Here is a 21,757-nt window from a genome sequence, read left to right on the forward strand (position 1 = left end):
ATTTCGACCTAAAACAAAAGAATATATCTTTTTCTTAGCACCTTAGGTACCTTCTCCAAAATAGACCATATAATTGGTCACAAAACAGGCCTCAACAAATATAGAAAGATTGAAATAATCCCTTGCTTCCTAGCAAATCACTGTGGACTAAAGACTAAGGCTGGTGTTCAATAATAACAAAACCAATAGAAAGCCAACTTACATGTATAAACTGAACAATGCTCTACTCAGTGATAACTTGGTCAAGGAAGAAGTTAAGAAAGAAATTAAACACTTTTTAGAATTTAATGAAAACGAAGGCTTGTCATACCAAAACTTATGGGACACAATGAAAACAGTGCTAAGAGGAAAACTCATAGCTCTAAGTGCTTTCAAAAAGAAGCTAGAGAGAGCATACACTAGCAACTTAGCTCCACACCTGAAAACTCTAGAACAAAAGCAAATACACTCAAAAGGAGTAGAAGGCAGGAAATAATCAAACTCACTCCTGAAATCAACCACATAGAAACAAAAGGAACTATACAAAGTATCAACAAAACCAAGAACTGGCTCTTCGAGAAAATCAAAAAGATAAATAAACCCTTAGCTAGACTAACCAGAGGACACAGAGACATACCAGAGACAGTATGCAAATTAATAAAATCAGAACTGAAACAGGAGACATAACAACAGAAACTGAGGAAATTCAAAAAAATTCATTGTATCCTACTATAAAAGCCTGTACTCAATAAAACTGGAAAATCTGGATGAAATAGACATTTTCTAGATAGATATCAGGTACTAAAGATAAATCAAGATCAGATAAACCACCTAAACAATCCAATAACCCCTAAAGAAATAGCAGCAGTCATTAAATTACACCAACCAAAAAAATCCCATGCCTTGTTTTAGTGCAGAATTCTGTCAGACCTTCCAAAAAGATATAATACCAATTCTCTTTAAACTATTCCACAAAATAGAAACAGAAGGAATACTAACCAGTTCATTCTTTGAAGCCACAATTACGTTCATACCTAAACCACACAAAGACCCAACAAAGAGAATTTCAGATCAATCTCCCTTGTGAATATAGGTGTAAAAATACTCAATAAAATTCTAACAAACCAAATTCAAGAACACATCAAAACAATCAACGATCATGATCAAGTAGGCTTTATCCCAGGAATTCAGGGATAGTTCAATATATGGAAATTCATCAATGTAATCCACTATATAAACAAACTCAATGAAAAAACACACATGATCATCTCACTAGATGCTGAGAAAGCATTTGACAAAATTCTACATCCCTTCATAGTAAAAGTCCTAGAAAGATCAGGAATTCAAGGCCCATACTTAAACGTAGAAAAAGCAATATACAGCAAGTCAGTAGTCAACATCAAACTAAGTGGAGAGAAACTTGAAGCAATCCCACTCAAATCGGGGACTAGATCAGGCTGCCCACTGTCTCCCTACCTATTCAATGTAGTACTGGATGTCCTAGCCAGAGCAATTAGAAAACCAAAGGAAGTCAAAGGGATACAAATAAGAAAGAAAAAAGTCAAATTATTACTATTTGCAGATGATATGATAGTATACTTAAGTGATCCCAAAACTTCAACCAGAGAACTCTTAACCCTGATAAACAAATTCAGCAAATTGGCAAATCAACTCAAAGAAATCAGTAACCTTCTTCTACTCAAAGGATAAAACAGGCTGAGAAAGAAATTATGGAAATGACACCCTTCACAATAGTCACAAATAATATAAAATATCTTGGTCTGAATCTAAGCAAGCAAGTAAAAAACCTGCATGACAAGAACTTGAAGTCTCTGAAGAAAGAAATTGAAGAAGATCTCAGAAAATGGAAAGATCTCTCATGCTCATGGACTGGCAGAATTAATATAGTAAAAATGGCCATCTTGCCAAAGGCTGTCTACAGATTCAATGCAATCCCCATCAAATATGCCAACTCAATTCTTCACCAAGATAGAAAGAACAATTTGCAAATTTATTTGAAATTAAAATATACCCCAGATAGTGTAAAAAACTATTCTCAACAATAAAACAACTTCTGGGGAAATGACCATTCCTGACCTAAAGCTGTACTACAGGGCAATAGTAACAAAATCTGCATGGAATTGGTACAGAGACAGGCAGGATGATCAATGGAATAGAATTGAAAACCCAGAAATGAAACCTCATACATATGGTCATTTGATTTTTAACACAGATGCTAAAACTGTCCAGTGGATAAAGGACAGCATATTCAACAAATGGTGCTGGTTCAACTGGAGGTCAGCATGTAGAATGCAAATTGATGCATTCTTATCTCCTTGAACAAAGCTCAAGGCCATGTGGATAAAGGACCTTCACATAAAAGCAGGTACACTGAAATATAAGAGAAGGTAAGAAAGAGCCTCAAATACTTGGGCATAAGGGAAAAGTTCCTGAACAGAACACCAATAGCTTATGCTTTAAGATCAAGAACTAACAAATGGAACTTCATAAAATTGCAAAGCTTCTGTAACACAAAGGACACTGATAATAAGACAAAATGCCAACCAACATATTGGGAAAACATCCAATATATACAAAGATCTAAAGAACTAGACTCCAGACAACTGTATAACCCTACTTTAAAATGGGGAACAGAGCTAAACAATGAATTTTCAATGGAGGAAACTCAAATGGCCAAGAAACTCCTAAAGAAATGTTCAACATCCATAGTCATCAGGGAAATGCAAATCAAAACAACCCTGAGAGTCCATCCCACACCAGTCACTATGGCTAATATCAAAACTCAGGTAATAGCAGATGCTGGCGAGAAAGTGGAGAAAGAGGAACACTCCTCCATTGTTGGTAGGATTGCAAGCTGGTACAACCACTCTGGAAATCAGTCTGGCAGTTCCTCAGAAAATTGAACATAGCATTACCTGAGGACCCAGCTATACCACTCCTGGGCATATACCCAGAAGATGCTCCAATATACAACAAGGAAACATGCTCCACTATGTTCATAACAGCCTTATTTATAATAGCCAGAAGCTGGAAAGAACCCAGATATCCTTCAACAGAGGAATGGATGGAGAAAATGTGGTACATTTACTCAATGGAATATTGCTTAGCTATTGAAAACAATGACTTCATGAAATTCTTAGGCAAATGGATGGAACTAGAAAATATGATCCTGAGTGAGGTAACCCAATCACAAAAGAGCACACATGGTATGCACTCACTGGTAAGTGGATATTAGCCCAAAAGCTTGCAATACCCAAGATACAACACACAGACTACATGAAGCTCATGAAGAAGAAAGACCAAAGTGTGGGTGCTTTGGTCCTTTTTTAAGAAGGAGTAACAAGTGCTCGCTTCGGCAGCACATATACTAAAATTGGAACGATACAGAGAAGATTAGCATGGCCCCTGCGCAAGGATGACACGCAAATTCGTGAAGCGTTCCATATTTTTACAAAGTGTGGGTCAGAATCTGAAGGGGGGGTTGTAGGGAGACCATTGTGTCTGGGTATTCATTCCATAGGCAGTCACCAAAAATAGACGCTGATAGGGATGTCAGGATGGGAAAGCTGACAGCAGCCTGATAAGGCTGTCTCCTTAGAGGTCTCTCAGAGTTGGACATACCCAGAGACAGATACCCACAGCTATCCATTAATCTGATCAAAGTTCCCAATGGAGGAGTTAGAGAGTAAATTGAAGGAACCGTGAACCATAAGGGCTGGTGGCCCTGTGAGGAGAGCAAGAATACCAACCAGCCAGAGCTCCCCAGGGTCTAAACCACCAGCCCAGGAGCACATAGGGAGAGACACATGACTCCAGCTGTATATGTAGGGGAGGATGGCCCTGTTGGGCATAGGTGGGAGACAAGATCATTGGTACCCTGAAGGCTGAGCACTGAGGGGGGGGAATCTGAGGGTGGGGAGGGAGGCTGGGGGTAGGTGGGTAAACACCTTCATAGAGGCAGGAGGAGGGAGGATGGGATAAGGGGTTCCTGGGTGGTGGGGAAATATGGTAAGGGGATAAAATTTGAAATGTAAATATTATATCCAATAAAAGAGGGGAAAAATAGAAAAGCGGTTAGAACCAACATTCTTAATAAAATGTCAGCCCTCTTTAAAAAAAAAAAAACTATCTTGATACTAAAATTTGTTTTGAGAATTGTATATTGCAGAATGATCAACCTTGGTGTATCTACTCAACAAGCAAGCTGGGCAGACCTGCTCAAACCTCTGAGGTCCGTGAATTCCATCTGGAGGCAGCGAAGACACAGCATCAGAGGATTGTCAACTTGCTCTCCCCCCCACTCCTCTTCTAATATCTCAACGCCCATAATCAGCTTGAAGAAGCTAATGATGAGTCAGCGCCCCTATTCCCTGGGCATGGGGACTAAGGTGGTAAATGTTGGGCTGTCTCCCTAGGGAAAAGTAGTGGTTTTGTCGGAATAGAGAGGATTAGCTAGGGTTTATTGCATAGCCATAACCTATTAATAGAAATCTGTATAATTAATATCAAGATGAAGATATAAATTCTTAAATGGCACCAATTTACTTTGTTTACAAATTTTAAGGTTTTCATTGGCATGAGCTTTTTAGTGATATAAGAGTGAGATGAATATTGTTACTCTCATAGGCACTGTACCAGTATAACACACTTAGGAATACAAAGCTTAGACCCAGTCCTTCTTTAACTTTTTTAACTGATTTGAGATGGTCAGCCTGTGAGTTAAGGGACTATAGCAAATTCATGACTTGGAGTTTATTATAAGGGTGTTCTCTATGTTTTATTTAGAAATAGCTGAGTGGAGTTAACAGGCAACAGTCCAGATCACCTTACATGGATAGCTGGTTTTCAAAACATCAGAAATCCTTAGAATTGACATGACAAACATTTCAGTATTAATGTTCATTTTCATTAGAGACCTGTCTGCTCCGGACAGCTTCCTATGTTAAACTCTAAGAAGAAATTGAGCATCCTTGGAGTTACTCCAGTTGTGGTGAGACAGCCACTAGGCAAGAATTGCCACTTTCCTTCTACAGACAAATTACTGTCCAGAAAAGGACACACTTGCAGAATAGTCGACTGATTATATCTGCCTAGACAGAGTAATCAGCCCTTAATAATTCTGCAGCACTAAGGTCTGTCAGATGATCCTGGGCCAGAAGGCAGAAGAACAGATGCTCCAATGTTTTGAAGTAGAGCAAATGTCCAGGTGTTCAGAGGTCTCTATAAATTGGCTAAGTTTTAGAAGCTATGCTTTGTGCTTCCCACAATTATAGTCAACTCAGTCATTCTGGATTTCTGATGGGGTTGAAAACTTATAGCTATTTACTTTGAGAGAAAAGATCTGAGTGTATGGTCATCAGCTGACATTCATCCTAAAGCCAAGGAAAAAGCCAGGTTCAGAACTAAGTGTTTTAGTTAGGATAGATGACAGAGGTGCTGGTTAGTCAACAAAAGGATGGACTGGGTATTAGGACTATCTTGTACCTCACTGGTACAAATAGGCATAATTATGCTCTAATTGTATTTTGAGAGAAAAGTTTCCTTTTAACAGGAAGGGTGATGTGTAGGAGGAGCTAAGGTGGGAGGAGTACTGAGAGGAAGAAAAGGAGTAAGAAGAGGAGAAGAAGAAGGAGAGGAGAAGCTAGGTGATGAAAGAGAGATAGAGGGGGGAGACAGGGAAGCAGATGTTCATGTATCTCCACCAGTCAAAGATAGTTGATATATCTAGGTTAGGTAGTGGGTTACACCTCTGATTGAACAATACCAAACTTATAAAGCCTATGATTAACATTTCTTAAAAAAATGTATAAATGCAAAAAGGAAAAGGGGGCATGGGATAGGGGTTTTCTAAGGGGGGGGGGAAATGGGGAAATGGGATGGTATCTGAAGTGTAAATGAAAGATCTAATAAAAAAATAAAAAATAAAATTAAAAAAATAAAATAATATAAAAAAAGAAGGAGTAACAAAATATTAATGAGAGCAAATATGGAGACAAATTGTGGGACAAAAACTGAAAGAGGAGTTGTCTAGAGACTGTTCCACCTGGGTATCCATCCCATGTGCAGTCACCAAAGGAAGACACTGAAGTAGATGCCAAGAATTGCATGCTGAACGGAGCCTGATATAGCTGTCTCTTTAGAGGCCCTGACAGAGCCTGACATATACAGAGGCTGATGTTTACAGCTAACCATTGAACTGATCAGGGGTTCCCAATGGAGGAGTCAAAGAGAAGACTGAAGGAGATGAAGGGTTTCACAGCTCCAGAAGTCCCAGGGTCTAAACTCCCAGCTTGGGAGCACATAGGGAGAGACCTGTGGCTCCAGCTTTATATGTAGGGGAGGATGGCCTTGTTAGGCATATGTGGCAGAGGAGGTCCTTGATCCCATGAAGGCTGGATGTCCCAGTGTTGGGGAATTCGAGAGCAGAGAAGTAAGAGTGAGTGGGTTGTTGGGGATACATGCTTGTTGGAACAGGATGAGGGGGATGGGATAGGGGGTTTCTGGGTGGGACAGAAGTGGGGAAAGGGAATAACATCTGAAATATAAATAAAATATCCAATAAAAATTAATTTTAAAAAAGATTACACTTAACATGGGTGGAGACTTGTAAAAGTTGTAACCCTGGGGCTCTTAACACAGTTTAAAGGCAGGTCTACAGCTGGAGAATCTCTCCTCTGGGCAGTTTGGCAATTCACCTTACCTTCCACCATCTTTTCATTGTATTTGTTACTCCTGTCCAGAGTATACAGCCTCTTCTAGACTAATCTGCTTCTGTTCTGAGACCTGCAATATTTGGTTTACCTCCTGAGTCTCAGCACCTTCCCACCCCCTCCTTGAGGGAGGGTTTCCATTCTGCTGAATGCTTTTCTCAAAAGTGACTCAATTATGACATTGTTTCCATTCTGCCTGTTAAAAATACTATTTATGAATGAGTCCGATAATCAAAACCTGTTTCATATTTAGAGCTCTTTCACATTATTTGATATGACTTCATATTTTCCTGATTAAAATCAAAAATTTCAAGTATGGCATCAATAACCCTACACTACAGATAAGGAAACAATTATTTTTAAACCATTCACCAGCAAAATAATACTCACTCAGAATTCTACTCTTCTTCCATGGTTCTTCACTATGTCAATAAACAAAGTTCAGGATGGGTGGCAGGGCTAATTTTTTTGGATTTGAATAGAGAAATAAAGAAGTTTGAGTAAGAATATTTTGCTGTCTTTCTCTTCTTCTGCCTATATAGCCATCTAACCATCCTTCCACCCATCCATCCATCTATCTGTCACCTATTCATCCAAGAACTAGAAGATTTATGATCTCAATGCTTTAATTTTAACCAGAAAAAATTAAGTCTAAAGCACTAAATGATACTAAGCTGCCAAGTTTATAATCATATTTATTCAGGTTTCTCTGTATAATACAGTTGAAGACAACTAAAACTTCTAAGCATTTCTTACCTATTAAAATATAAACATATTGATTAGTTCTGTTGTTTTATAAACATGTTGTGTAAAATGGCATGCACAAATGAATGAGTTCTATGTAGAACTTGTTTTTTTCCTGGGTATGGATGCTAGCTGAGTCTCAACAATGAATTGTTTTGGTTGATGATAAAATTAATTTGTTATTCAACTATGGTTTATCTTGATGTCAAAAAATAAAAATGAATAGTGATCACTAGACTCATAGAATAGAATACTCAGCACCCCACAATTTTGCAGCAATTACAGTAGTTGAACAGTGTTCTAAATGAAAAGAAAATATAAAACTTGTGAAGCATTGCTCTCTAGCTAGACTTGTGCCACTGTCTACAGACTGTAGCTGATTACAATGAACTAAGTACCTATTTACCTTAGTTTATTTAAGGCAGAAAACAGTTGGAAATATCATAAAGTAGTTCTTAGGAATTTTAAGGTAAACATGTAAGAATGTCAGTTAGTGATCAAGATATGCAGATTTAACTTCCTAATGCATGTTTACCCCCTCAATAAATTCATGAAGGTGGAAAGTAAAAATTTCAAATCAAATGCAGTTTGTAATTTGTTCTAAGTTTCTTTCATGATCAAATTTAGCTTATGGGCCTATGTGCTGCACTTTTTTCCCTCATAATACAATTTTGTCAGTTGTAACTTGCATGGAATATTACCCACCTGTTTCTTAAGTATAAGACCAATGTTAATTCTGAAGACCTCAAAATACAAATAAATAAAAGCCTTGGCACATCTCTTACAACTTGTGAATTGTACTGATTAAATTACTTGTGATATTTTTCTACCTTTGAAATTGAAGTAACAGATATCCTAGACTTACAGGAATTTTGAGAATATGGTAACATATGCAAATCACTTGGGGAACTAATTTGCACTTTAATTCTTAATTTTTCTTGTTATTACATTTGTGATCATTACTAATCCTTCCATTAATTATAATATTATTTATACTATTGTTCATTTTAACCTTTAGAGTATAATATTTTCCAGAATCTGAAATAGTGCTTTTCATTGGTTTTGTCTCTGCTTCTGGATGATAACACTAAGTAGATTAATGTCTAATCATCTTTAAGAAAGTAAAACAGAAATATAATTTCCATCATCTTTAAAGCTCATTTCTGCTAATGGTATTACACAAAGTTACCCAAAGCGGGTAAGTTCATATTATTATGGAAGATATTTCATCGAGTTTATAAAAAATCTAATCCAGAAAACATTAATGAAGGGGGATTATAAAAAAATTATCCATGCTGTTGGGTAAAATATTGGGAAATGATAGAAATATTTAATATTGGTGCTCAGAACAGTCAGTTGGTGTTGAAAAACAGCTAATGAGACATAGAATAAGAATTTCAGTTTTGCTTATTTAGAACAATCCAAATCTACATTTAAATAGCTGTATGCAGCTGAGAATATTTAAAGCAAGGCACAAACTAAGAAACTACTCATACACAAGATTAGCCTAATTAACACAACTCTTATCACTGGTGTATGCTGCCATGTAAAGAATAAATTTGAGTGATTTGTGGTTTACATAGATCTAAACATTTATCTTATGAAACAGCAAACAAAACAAGACCCCTGCTTCATATTCTACTTTGACAAGGTTCAGTTGTCACATGACTGCATGAAGGCCAACAGTGGTACTTTTTATTTTTGATAAAAATATAAAAAATGAAGCACATTTTTGAACAATTAGCTTATTTCCATATTAAAAAGGAAATAATACAGTTCTATTCTTTATTTGAAACGTGATATCATTTAAAGGTTGAACAACTTTTAAAAGAAAAAAATTAAAGTCACAAAATTTCATAATAATTAATACACAATAATATGGATCATTACTTAATTGTAAAGATTATGAAAATACAATAAACATTGCAGATTTAATGTTCAATGTTTAGGAAAGGAGTACATTGCATGTGGAGAAGGACTTGGGAGGAATGTGAAAAAGTGATATGTATAATAAATAAATCATTAAAAGATAAAAGAAAAATATTTTAATATGAAATTTATAATGACCATGGGACTAAAATGTTCAGTCTCAACAGGTACTATTCCACTTAAAGTAAGCAAAGCCTAAGAAATTTTACACATACAAACATACACACACAGACACACACACACACACACATACACACACACACACAAACAATAGCTTCCCTACATGCAAATTTCAAATATATGAGAAAGAAATTTGGGGAAAAAAACCTTATATCTTTCAAAAAAATCTTTTAAAGGAATCACAATATCTTGCAATAGCCTGAAAAAGCAAGAGAAAGACTTGTATATAAAAATTTGCAAAGTATTGAAGAAAGAAATTGAAGAAAACAGAAGATAAAAAAAAAAAACTGCTCATGTTCATGCATGGGTAAGATTAATAGTGTGGCCATCCTACAAAGAGCATTCTACATATTTTATGTCATCCACCACTCTTCTCCCATTAGTGTAACTAAATTTACTGTGTTATTTTTCTATTTGTTTGTTACAGCAAAATATTCAGTTTAATTTTTTGCTTGTGATAGTCTAGTACTATTAACAGCAAAAATCTATTAATGAACATCATGTTAGATTATGTGCATGCTGGAAAGAATTAGGAAAATAGTGGAAAAGTAATGATACAGCTTTTGTTTTTGTGATTTGCATTTTTCAATTATATTTCATTATCAGATTTATTCACAATTATCAGTTTTATTTGTTTATTTTTATTGGATTTTGCTCTTTATTTTTATTAATCATTCAATTCACTTACATCTCAAATGATATCACCCTTCCAGGTTACCCCTCCGCAAACCCTCTCTCATCCCATATCCTCCCTGCCCCTGCTTTGCCTCTATAAGGGTGCTCAACGACCAACCCACCCTCTCCCACCACACCTCTCCACCATCCTCCTCCACTGGTGCATAAAACCTCCACAGGACCAAAAGCCTCCCCTCCCAATCATGTCAAACAAGGGCATCCTCTGCTATATATATATCTGAAGCCATGTATACCTCCTGTATACTCCTTGGTTGGTGGTCTACTCCCTGGGGAACTGGGTGGTCTCACCAGCCCACATTGTTCTTCCTATTGGGTTACAATCCCCCACTGCTTCTCCAGTCCTTAGGCCAGCACTCCCACCAGAGTCCCCAGGCTCAGTCTGATGGTTGACTCCAAGCACCAACATCTTCATTGACCAGTTGCTGGCAGAACTTCCCTAGGAAGAGCCACACCAAGTTCATGTCAGCAAGAACCTCTTGTCAACAGTAACATTTTGGTGTTTGATGTCTACAGCCAGAATGGATCCCAAGGTGGGGTGGTGTCGGGGACCACTCTGCCAAAATTGTTGGAACCCACACTGCCAAAAGCTTGGGGGCCAAAATTGTTAGAGCCCTCACTGCCCCATGCTTTGGGGGCTAAATTGTCTCATTTGTACCAGTTCGCGGGTCAGGGTTCAGTAAGAGAGAGAGTGAGGGCAGACTCAAAGAATGGAGACCAGACAGAGTGTGATTCAGTCCCGTTTATTCTCATCTCTCTTGTTCTCTCTTTCCAAGTCCCTTGTTTCTAGTCCAGCTCCCAAGTCTCAAGTTCCTAGTCCCTAGTGCCTCCAAGTTCCAAGTTTTTCAATCCCGTCTTCTGCCTGCCTCTCTCTTTTTATAAGTCTCACTTCTTAAGTCATGCCTTTAAGTCTCACACACCTAAGGGAAATCCTGGGTATATAAAACAAGATATTATCAGAGTGTGCTCAGCTGTTGTATGCTGTTGAAAACAAGTCTCTTGTCAGGGTTTATGGCTCAAGATGGCTGCAAGGATGGTAGCCGCCTTTTGTCGGCTCCCCACAGGGTGGTCCCCAAATGAAGCTTTCTTCAATCTCTGCTCTATTTTTTCTTCCTGTCTTTCCTTTGGACAGGAACATTTCTGGGTTAAAAATTTTGAGATTGGTGGGTGGTAACATCCCTGGACTGGGGGCCATGCCAATCAACTTTCAGTTGTCTCTACTGGTTCTATCTCCCATTCACTGCCCATTTTAGCTAAAGTCATCCCAGTTGGGTCTCAGAATCCTCTCGCTTCCCTCGCATCAGAGCTCCTCTAGTGGCTATGCCCAGTTTTTTATCCCCCAGTGCTACATATTTTTATTCAATTTACAGACCCTCTGAACCGCTCTCCTATGCCATCCAATAACTGAAACTGCCCACAGTTATTTCCTTTCCAAACCTTTTCTTTCCTAGATCCTCCTCCCTCCACTTCCTGAGACCATCCTTTCCCTGCCTCAATGCTGATGCATCTACACCCTGGTCTTTCTTCCTCCTAAGCTCCATATGGTCTGTGAGTTTTATTATGGGCATTGTGAGCTTTTGGGATAATATACACTTATCAGTGAATACAAACCATGTATGTTCTTTTGTTTCTGGGTTAACTCACTCAGGATGATATTTTCTAGTTCCATCCACTTGCCTGTGAATTTCATAAACTCATTGTTTTTTTTTTAATAGCTGAGTAGTATGCCATTGTGTAAATGTACCACAGTTTTTGTATCCATGTCTCTTTTGAGGGACATCTGTATTGTTTCCAGCTTCTGGCTATTATAAGTAAGGCTGTTATGAACATGGTAGAATGTACCCTTGTTATATGTTAAAACATCTTTTGGATATATGCCCAGGAGTGTTATAGCTGGGTCATCAGGTAATACTATGTCCAATTTTCTGAGGAACCGCTGGACTGATTTTTAAAGTGATTTTACCAGCTTACAGTTCCACCAGCAATGCAGGAGTGTTCCACTTGCTCACATCCTCACAAACACCTGTTGTCATCTGCATTTTTGATCTTAGCCATTATGACTGATGTGAGGTGGAATCTCAGGGTCATTTTGATTTGCATTTTCCTGATGACTAAGGAGGTTGAACATTTAAGTGCTTCTCAGCCATTCAAGATTCCTCAGTTGAGAATACTGAGTTTAGCTCTGTACCTCAATTTTAATAGGGTTATTTGGCTCTCTAGGGTCTAACTTCTTGAATACTTTGTATATTTTGGATGTTAGCCCTCTGATGGATGTAGGATTGGTAAAGATCTTTCCACAATCTGTGGGATGACGTTTTGTTCTATTGACAGTGTCTTTTGCCTTACAGAAGCTTTGCAATTTTATGAGGTCCCATTTGTCAATTCTTGATCTTAGTGCATAAGCCATTGTTTTTCTGTTCAGGAAAATTTCCCCTGTGCCAATGTGTTTGAGGTTCCTTTCCACTTTCTCTTCTATTATATTCATCATATCTGGTTTTAGGTGCAAGTTCTTGATCTATTTGGAGTAGAGCTTTGTACAAGAAGATAAGAATAGATCAATGTGCATCCTTCTACATGCTGACTGCACTATTAAACCAGCACTATTTATAGAAAATACTGTCTTTTTTGCCACTGGATGTTTTTGGCTTCATTGTCAGTTCCAATGACTACAGATGCATGGGTTCATTTTTAGGTCTTTGACTTGCTCGTCTCTGTACCAATACCATGCAGTGTTTATAACAATTGCTCTATAGTATAGTTTCAGGTGAGGTACGATGATTCCTCTGAGTGTTCTTTTATTGTTGAGAATAGTTTGTGCTATCCTGGGTTTTTTTGTTGTTGTTGTTGTTATTCCAAATGAATATGAGAATTACTCTTTCTAACTCTATAATGAATTGAAATCAAATTTTGATAGGGTTGCATTGAATCTGTAGATTGCTTTTGTTAAAATGACAAATTTTACTGTATTAATCTTGCCAATCCATGAACATGGGAGATCTTTCCATTTTCTGAAATCTTTGATATTTTTCTTCAGGAACTTGAAGTTCTGGTCATACAGATTTTTCACTTGCTTGGTTGGAGTCATACCAAGGTATTTTATATTATTTGTGACTATTCTGTAGGGTGTTATTTGCCTAATTTCTTTCTAAGCCCATTTAGCCTTTGAGTAGAGGAAGACTAATGATTTGTTAGAATTAATTTTATATACAGCCACGTTGCTAAAGTTTTCAGGTGTAGAATCTTTCTGGTAGAAATTTGGGGGTTGCTTAGTTTTACTATCATATCTTCTGCAAATAGTAATATCTTGCCTTCCTCCTTCCAAATATGTATCCCTTTGATCTCCTTTTGTTGTCTACATGCTTTGGGTAGAACTTCGAGTACTATATTCAATAGATAGGGAGAGAGTGAGCAGCCTTGTCTTATCCCTGATTTAAATGGGATTGCTTTGAGTTTCTTTCTTTGAGTTTGATATTGGCTATTGGATTGCTGTATATTGCTTTTATTATGTTTCAGAATGGGCCTTGAATGCCTGTTTTTTCCAAGACTTTTAACAGGAAGTGGTGTTGTATTTTTAAAAAGAATTTTTCAAAATTTTATGAGATGGATCGTGTGTTTTTCTTTTTCCTTTTAGTTTGTTTATACAGTAGATTACCTGGATGGATATCCATATATTAATTCTTCTAGGCATTTCTGGGATGAAGTCTACTTGATCATGCTGGATGATTGTTTTGATGAGTTCTTGGATTCAGTTTTTGAGAATTTTATTGAGTATTTTTACATTGAAATTCACAAGGGAACTTGATCTGACATTTTATTTCATTGTTGGGTCTTTCTGTGGTTTAGATATCAGTGTATTATGGCTTCATAGAAAAAACTGAGTAGTATTCCTTCAGTTTCTATTTTGTGGAACAGTTTGAGAAGTATTAGAGTTAGGGCTTTTTTGAAGGTCTGATAAAATTCTGCACTAAAACCGTCTGGTCCTGAGATTTCTTTTTTTTTTTTTTTTGGAGGGGGGAGGGGGTTGGGAGATCTCTAATGATTGCTTCTAATTCCTTGGAGGGTTATGGGACTGTTTAAATGGTTTTCCTGCTCTTCATTTAACTTTGGTATTTTATATCTGTATAGAAAACCATCTATTTTATCCATGTTTTCCATCTTTGTTGAGTATAGGCTTTTGTAGTAAGATCTGATTATTTTGGGGATTTTCTCAGTTTCTGGTGCTATATCTCCCTTTTCATTCCTGATTTTGCTAATTTGAATGATGACTCTGTGCCCTTTAGTTAGTTTGACTGTTTATCTATCTTGTTGATTTTCTCAAAATATCAGCTTCTCGTTTTGTTGGTTCTTTGTATAGTTGTCTGTGTTTCTACTTGGCTGATTTCACCCTGAGTGATTATTCCCTGCTCTACTCCTCTTGGATGTATTTGCTTCTTTTTCTTCTAGAATTTTCAGATGTGCTGTTAAGCTGCTAGTATATGACCTCTTCAATTTCTTCATGGAGTCACTCAGAGCTATAAATTTTCCTCTTTTTACTGCTTTCACTGTGTCCATAAGTTTAGGTATATTGTGCCTTCATTTTCTTTAAATTTTAAAAAGTCTTTAATATCTTTACTTTTTCCCTGATCAAGTTACCATTGAGTAGATAGTTGTTCAGCTTCTATCTGTATGTGAACTTTCTGATGTTTTTGCTGTTATTGAAGACCAGCCTCAGTCTGTGGTGGTCTGACAGAAAATATGTGATTAATTCCATATTCTTATAACTGTTGAGGGTTTTTTTTTTTTTTTTTTTTTGATTATATGGTCAATATTTGAGAAGGTACTCTAAGGTGCTGAGAAGAAGGTATAGAAGGTATATTCTTTTGTTTTAGGGTGAAATGTTCTGTAGATATCATTTAAATCCATTTCATTCATAACTTCTGTTAGTTTCACTGTGTCCCTGTTTAGTTTCTGTTTCCATGATCTGTTCATTGGTGAGAGTAGGGTATTGAAGTCTCCTACTATTATTGTGTGAGGTTCAATGTGTGCTTTGAGCTTCAATAACATTTCTTTTGCAAATGTGGAGTGGCCTTGCATTTGAGTTATAGATGTTCAAGATTGAGAGTTCATCTGGGTGGATTTTTCTTTGATGAGTAGGTAGTGTCCTTTCTAATTTTTTTTTTTGATAACTTTTGATTGAAAGTCAGTTTTGGTCAATATTAGAATGCTACTCCCTTTACTAAAAAGACTGAGCCTGTCTTAGGTCAAGGAGGAGAGCCTTTGGAACTGATTGGAAAGAATCTGACACGGGCCAAGAACAATGAAATGGGCTGTTTGGCAGGAATATGACATTGGCCAAAGACAAGGAAGTAGGCTTCAGGCCGGAAACTGACATTAGGCTAGAACAAAGAAGTAATTTCATGTAGTAATCTAAATCTTAGGCTAGAACAAAGGAGTAATTTCAGGCAGGGATCTAAATATTAGGCTAGAAGAAGAAATTACAAACAGGAATCTAAATTTCAGGTTAGAACAAGGAAGTAGGCTTCAGACATGAAAATGCCTTTGGGCTAGGACAGGGAAGTAGGCTCAGATATTTTGGTCATCCTGATAAGACCTTAGAAACAATGATTATGGGAATGTTCAATCAATTAGCTTTAATGCCTTGCTTTTTCTTTGACTATTTGTGTTTATTGTCTTGCTTGTTCCTTGATTATTTGTATCTATTGTATTCCTAGACCCTCAAGCTGGAACAGACATTAATGCATGTACGTAATTAAAATGGTATACAAATAAAAAGGAGGAGGGGAGCTAGGATAAGGGGTGCTAGGGCAAGGAAATGGGGAAAGGGAATGATATCTGAAATGTAAATAAATAAAATATCCAATAAAAAACAGAAACAAAAAACAAAAACAAAAAACAAAACTAAACAAACAAACAAAAAGAATGCTACTCCCACTTGTTTCTTGGGATCATTTGCTTGGAAATTTGTTTTCTACCCTTTTATTTTGAGGTAGTACCTGCCTTTGTCACTGAGATTTGTTTCTTGTATGCAGCTAAATGCTGGGTCCTGTTAATATATGCAGTGTGTTAGCCTAAGTCTTTTTTTATTGGGGAATTGAGGTCATTGATATTGAGAGATATTAGGAACCAATGATTGTTGCTTCCTGTTATCTCTGTTGTTAGAGTTGGATTTATGTTTCTGTGTTTCTTTTCTTTTGTGTTTGTTGTGAAAATAGTATTTTCTTGCTTTTTCTTGGGTGTAGTTGCCTTCCTTGTGTCAGACTTTTTTTTCTATTATCCTCTGTAGGACTGGATTAGTAGAAAGATATTGTCTAAATTTAGATTTGTCTTGAAATATCTTAGTTTTGCCATCTAAGGCAATTGAAAATTTTGCTGGGTATTATAGCCTGGGCTGGCATTTGTGGTCTCTTAGGGTCTGTATGAGATCTCTGCAATATCTTCTGGCTTTTGGAGTCTCTGTTGAAAAGTCTGGTGTAATTCTGTTTGGTCTGCCTTTATATGTTACTTGACTATTTTTCCTTACTGCATTCAATATCTTTCTTTGTTCTGTGCATTTGGTGTTTTAAATTAGAATCTTGCTTCTCTGGTGTGTTGGGCTTTCCAGAGATTGCAGTGGTGGGAGAACTAGGTTCTGATGTTTTCAAGAAGTATTGGTTTCTGTTACATAGGTTCTTGGTCTTGCTTCTTGCCATCTGGTTATCTGTGGTGCTAACTAGCCTTTCTGACTTGAGCCTGTCCCTCCTGTGATCCTGTCATCTTGTCATCCTGTGATCCTAGATGTGCCAGAAAACCTTAGGGGCTAGACTCCACTTTGGGCACAGGTGCAAACCAGGAAGAGTTTGGGTTTCTGGTGGGCCATACTATGCCTTTTAAAAGCAAAATCACAAAGGTGAAAAATGTTTTGTTTTTCTTGAGACTTACAAAATAATTTTCTTACTGATAATAAATGGGACCCATGGTTACTCCTCAAGCTTTTAGGAAATATCTACATATTTTTACATGTCTAAGTTTGTCACAAGATTTAATGGATTCATTCAATTTTCAGAATTGTCACTCAGGGTTTGTATTATTTAAGTTTTTGTAATTTTTTGAGACAGTTAATTTACTATGCAACTCAGGCTATGATACAATTAATATCTTCTACTCTAGTTAGCTTTTTGTCATTTTAGATAACTTGAACCATCACTTAACTACTCTTTTAATAAACTTGAACCATCACTTAACTACTCTCTCTTTCTACTTAAATCTTAAATCAATACTAGTAGATTTCAAGTGGCCTGCCTTCACAGATAAATTATATTTAATGATTTGATGATATAGGACATGTGTTTGTTGACTACTTTATAGGATTATCCACTTGGATTATCCACTTAGATCTGTTGTCAATCAAAAATATTTTTAACAAAACAAAATAAAAAGCAGAACAAAAACAAAATGAAGCAAAAACATCACCACAATACGAATAATAATTTAATATAAGGCATATGTAATTAATTTTTACCCAAAAGTCTGATTACAAAATACTGTGGTTACCCTGTGAACCACTTCTCTTCCAAATATTAACAAATCAATCAGTGTACAAATTTTATTCTTGGAACTATTTCCAAATGAAAAACTACTTCTTTTGTTTTGATTACCAGAAAGTACTATAATGTTTGTAAAGTTAAGAAAGCTAGTATCTTTTGTTATTCAAATAATAGTAATACAATATTAATATTAATTAATATCAATACAATAAATTACCTTATAATTATATTTAATTATTATATTAATTATTAATTAATAATATGATTAATTATAATAAAATAGTTATGTTAATTACTGATATAATTATGATAATTTGTATTAATAAAAATTAATACAATAAAATTACAATATAATATTTTAGTTCATTTTTTTTTTTACGATTTCATATGTTTTTATTACAAAACAAGCAACCAAACAGTTTTAGAAAATGACGTTTTGCTACATACCAATTAGGAGCTCATACAACGTAAGCTGGAGTTTCCATGCACTGAGCTCAGTGCTTGCAGGAGGTGTTTCATAGCTCAAACACCGGCTCAAATGGGGCATGCCACACCTTCATAAATAGAGGGCCCAGTGGTCACACTGTGTGTTTTTGCCAAATATTCACTTGATTCAACACCTACCTGGTATAAGTAACTATAATTGACTCTGGCAGGCAATAACACACAGAGAGAAGGCGGGGGATTTTGGAAAACAGATTTTAGAGGTAGAAAAAATAAAGTTAAAACAGGTGACATGGGAAAGCCTAATTTCAAAAAATGCTGCCGCTTGCTACCAGATGGCTATTTGGTTGACAACGAAAACAAGCATCATGGCCACCATTCAATTACTGGTCAGCTGCTTACACAGATTGGTCGTTTTAGTCCTGAGGAGATCATGGGTAGAAAAGGAGAAACCAAACCAAACCAGTTTGTTTCCAGTAAACTAAGACGATGGACCTTAAATCTTCCATGGAAGACTAGCACTCTACTTGGAAGTAGAACTGTCACCCTGCCTCCCATATCCTCAGCATGGTTTACAGAATGAAAAACACATGCTATCTTTGTTGATTATCACTTGACCCTGGGTAAGCAAGTCCATCAAACCTTTTAATGGTAATGGATAGGGCAAACTTCGGCTACAGAGAGCAGTGCCTACAAAACCTTATAGAAGGACCCAACTCCAGAGACTGTTTTTATTCCACAAAGAAAAGGCAGTACCTTTTATAACCCAGAAATCCCTTTGGATGTATCCACATTCTATGCTTAACCACAGACCCACACAGCATTACACCTTATCCTCTGACAGAGGTCTATGGGATACATTGAAAACTAAAGGGTTATGCACCATCTTTGGCTCACATTAAAATACTGTCATGGGCTGGATATGGTGGCACATGCTTATAATCCAAGCACTCGGGAGGCTGAGGCAGGAGGATTACCAGTTCAAAGCCATCCTGGACTACATAGCAAGACTATCAAAAACAAATTTAAAAGGTGTATGAGGGCAGGGGATTTGTATAACTGGCCAGAAATACAGACAGAAGGGGAATCCTGAAATAAGATTGAGAATTTAAATGTTTTGAGGCTTCACAAAGATAATTATATTTCCTGGGCACCAATATTAAATTAACAATGTTCTAACTTGGAAGTCTCATGTGTTGGCTGGCTAGGGTCACTTTCCCTTTGTTGACATTATATAAACTACATTGTGTTTAATCTAACATGATCTCAAAATATGTACTGAAATCTATCTCAAAATATGTACTGAAACCTATCGACTTTCTGTAACAACCTGTTGATACAGCAGTAATAACCAAGCAAACAGTTTCTAGAAGAGGGACAGACAGATTTTGCAATCTAAATGCCAAAAGATGACATCATTTCCATGAGCCAGGGCATGTTCAAGACCCTTCAGGAGTTTCTGATTTATTTCCTTAGTTCCTCATCTCACATTGAGCAATTCTGTTGAACAGCCAAAGAATTTTCTAAGGGGAGATTTTAAGCTGAAACCAGAGACAAAGAGCACTGACTTTTGAAGTAGGTTGTAACCTTACCCACTCATAAATAAATAATCCCGAACCCTGAAAATCAAAATATGCAAAAGTGGTTTTTTTAGGGGTGGAAGACAAAAAAGATCATGAACAGAAAGAGAAAGAAGCCCAGTGGCTTTGTTTATATATATCAGGATCACAAGGCCAGACTTAAAGTGGGAGACAACTCCCACACACAGAGCCCAGGAGTCTTCAGTGTGGCACCAGATTCAGGGTCACAGTCACACTGGAACACGCTTCCTCTCACCCTGCAGAGCTTTATGCCTGTTTTTGCTTTTGCATTAACTATGGACACAGAGTGCTAACTAGCTTAAATAAAAATGCCTCCTACTCTCTTCTTAGAGCTACAAATTTCTAATTAAAACTAGGATTAATGCCGGGTGGGCGGTGGTGGCGCACGCCTTTAATCCCAACATTTGGGAGGCAGAGGCAGGCAGATTTCTGAGTTCGAGACCAGCCTGGTCTACAGAGTGAGTTCCAGGACAGCCAGACAGCCAGGGCTATACAGAGAAACCCTGTCTCGAAAAACAAAACAAAACAAAACAAAAAAAAAACAACAAAAAAAAAAAAAACAAAAAAACAAAAAAACAAAAAAAAACAAACAAACAAACAAAAAAAGGATTAATTTACCTAGCAGATAAAAGTTACACAGATAGGAGTGAGCCATGTCCTCTCTCCCTGTAGGAAATGGCCATAATTTTCTGGTAGCACAGTTCATTGAAGGCTGATAGAAATGCCCCCAAAGGCACTGGAAATAGTATCTTGCCCAGGGGGAAAAAACCCACACCCTAAATTTTAAGTGGAAATCTAATTTTCTAAACTCTTCTAGAACATAGAAAATTCCTAGCCAACAATTCATCCCCTGATTCAATTTCTTTATTCCCAGTTTCTGTTCCATGAAAATATAAGTATTGGGAAAAAAAAATCCTGTTCGAGTCTCCTCACTAGGGAGTACATAGGCTCTTATCAGATGCTGGATGGGTGCATGGCTCCACTTAACAGGCAACACAGTAAAACAGAGCAAGTGGGTCAGCGGGCTGCACAATATACAAGCACCTAGTGTTAGACAAAAGTCTAAAAGAACTGTAAGACAGGCATTCCAGATTCACTGTGTCAAAGAGCCATTCTCTTGACTGGAAAACATGGATCAAAGATGCTTACTGCAATAAACCACTATCCATCACTTCTCAGTCGCTGCTTTATATTAATCTAAGCCTCTGAGATAGAGATGGTTCTAACATGAGTGCTCTCTCTCTCTCTCTCTCTCTCTCTCTCTCTCTCTCTCTCTCTCTCATACACACACACACACACACACACCCCTCAGTTTCAAGGGAAGCATCTGTTCTGGTCTCTGGTCTCTGCAATCATAACATTTACCACTGAAAACCCCATCCTAGAGGCCTGACACACACAAAAAAATAGACTGGTGGCTCTGTCACTCAGGTCTATGGCATTTGGGGTCATGAAGCATCAAGAGGACAGCATGATTCCCACAAGTGACTATAGCAGTTTAATTAGCCCTCATGACTCACAAGAGGTCCTGTCTGCTCCCCTGGGAGGTGTCCTGAAAGAACTGCCCAGGGTAGATATCCCAGAATTCACCTTTCACTCCCCAGATTCTATCGACAGCCCTCAGATGGATCCCAGTTGAACTGTGCAACCCGAGTCTCACTGGATGCCTTTCAGTCTGGCTGTTAACTGTCTGACTGATCCCCAGACTTCAGCCAATAAACAGGGGAAGATGAAAGCCGTTCTTAGCCTGAGATCTTGTACACAGACTGGAAGCAAAACCAAGAATATGAAAGAAATACAAGAGGGAAAATCTTATGGGTGAAACTGGACTCTAGCCTCCTCTAGACAGGAAATATGAAAACAAACCCTTCACTAGGAAACCTGGAGAAGGGGGCATTCAAGAGGCAATGAAGTACGCCCATGGGTCTAACCT

The 21,757-nt window shown here is 37.2% G+C and overlaps 1 non-coding gene across 1 annotated transcript; it reads left to right on the top strand.

Moving 5' to 3' along the window:
* Positions 1–3,343: 3,343 nt before the first annotated feature.
* LOC117704868 (U6 spliceosomal RNA) lies at positions 3,344–3,450 on the top strand. Its single transcript, XR_004606376.1, has one exon. It is a non-coding gene; the product is annotated as a U6 spliceosomal RNA (small nuclear RNA).
* Positions 3,451–21,757: the final 18,307 nt, after the last annotated feature.

This window comes from Arvicanthis niloticus, chromosome 2 (genome assembly GCF_011762505.2).
Source record: "Arvicanthis niloticus isolate mArvNil1 chromosome 2, mArvNil1.pat.X, whole genome shotgun sequence".
Lineage (NCBI taxonomy): Eukaryota > Metazoa > Chordata > Mammalia > Rodentia > Muridae > Arvicanthis > Arvicanthis niloticus.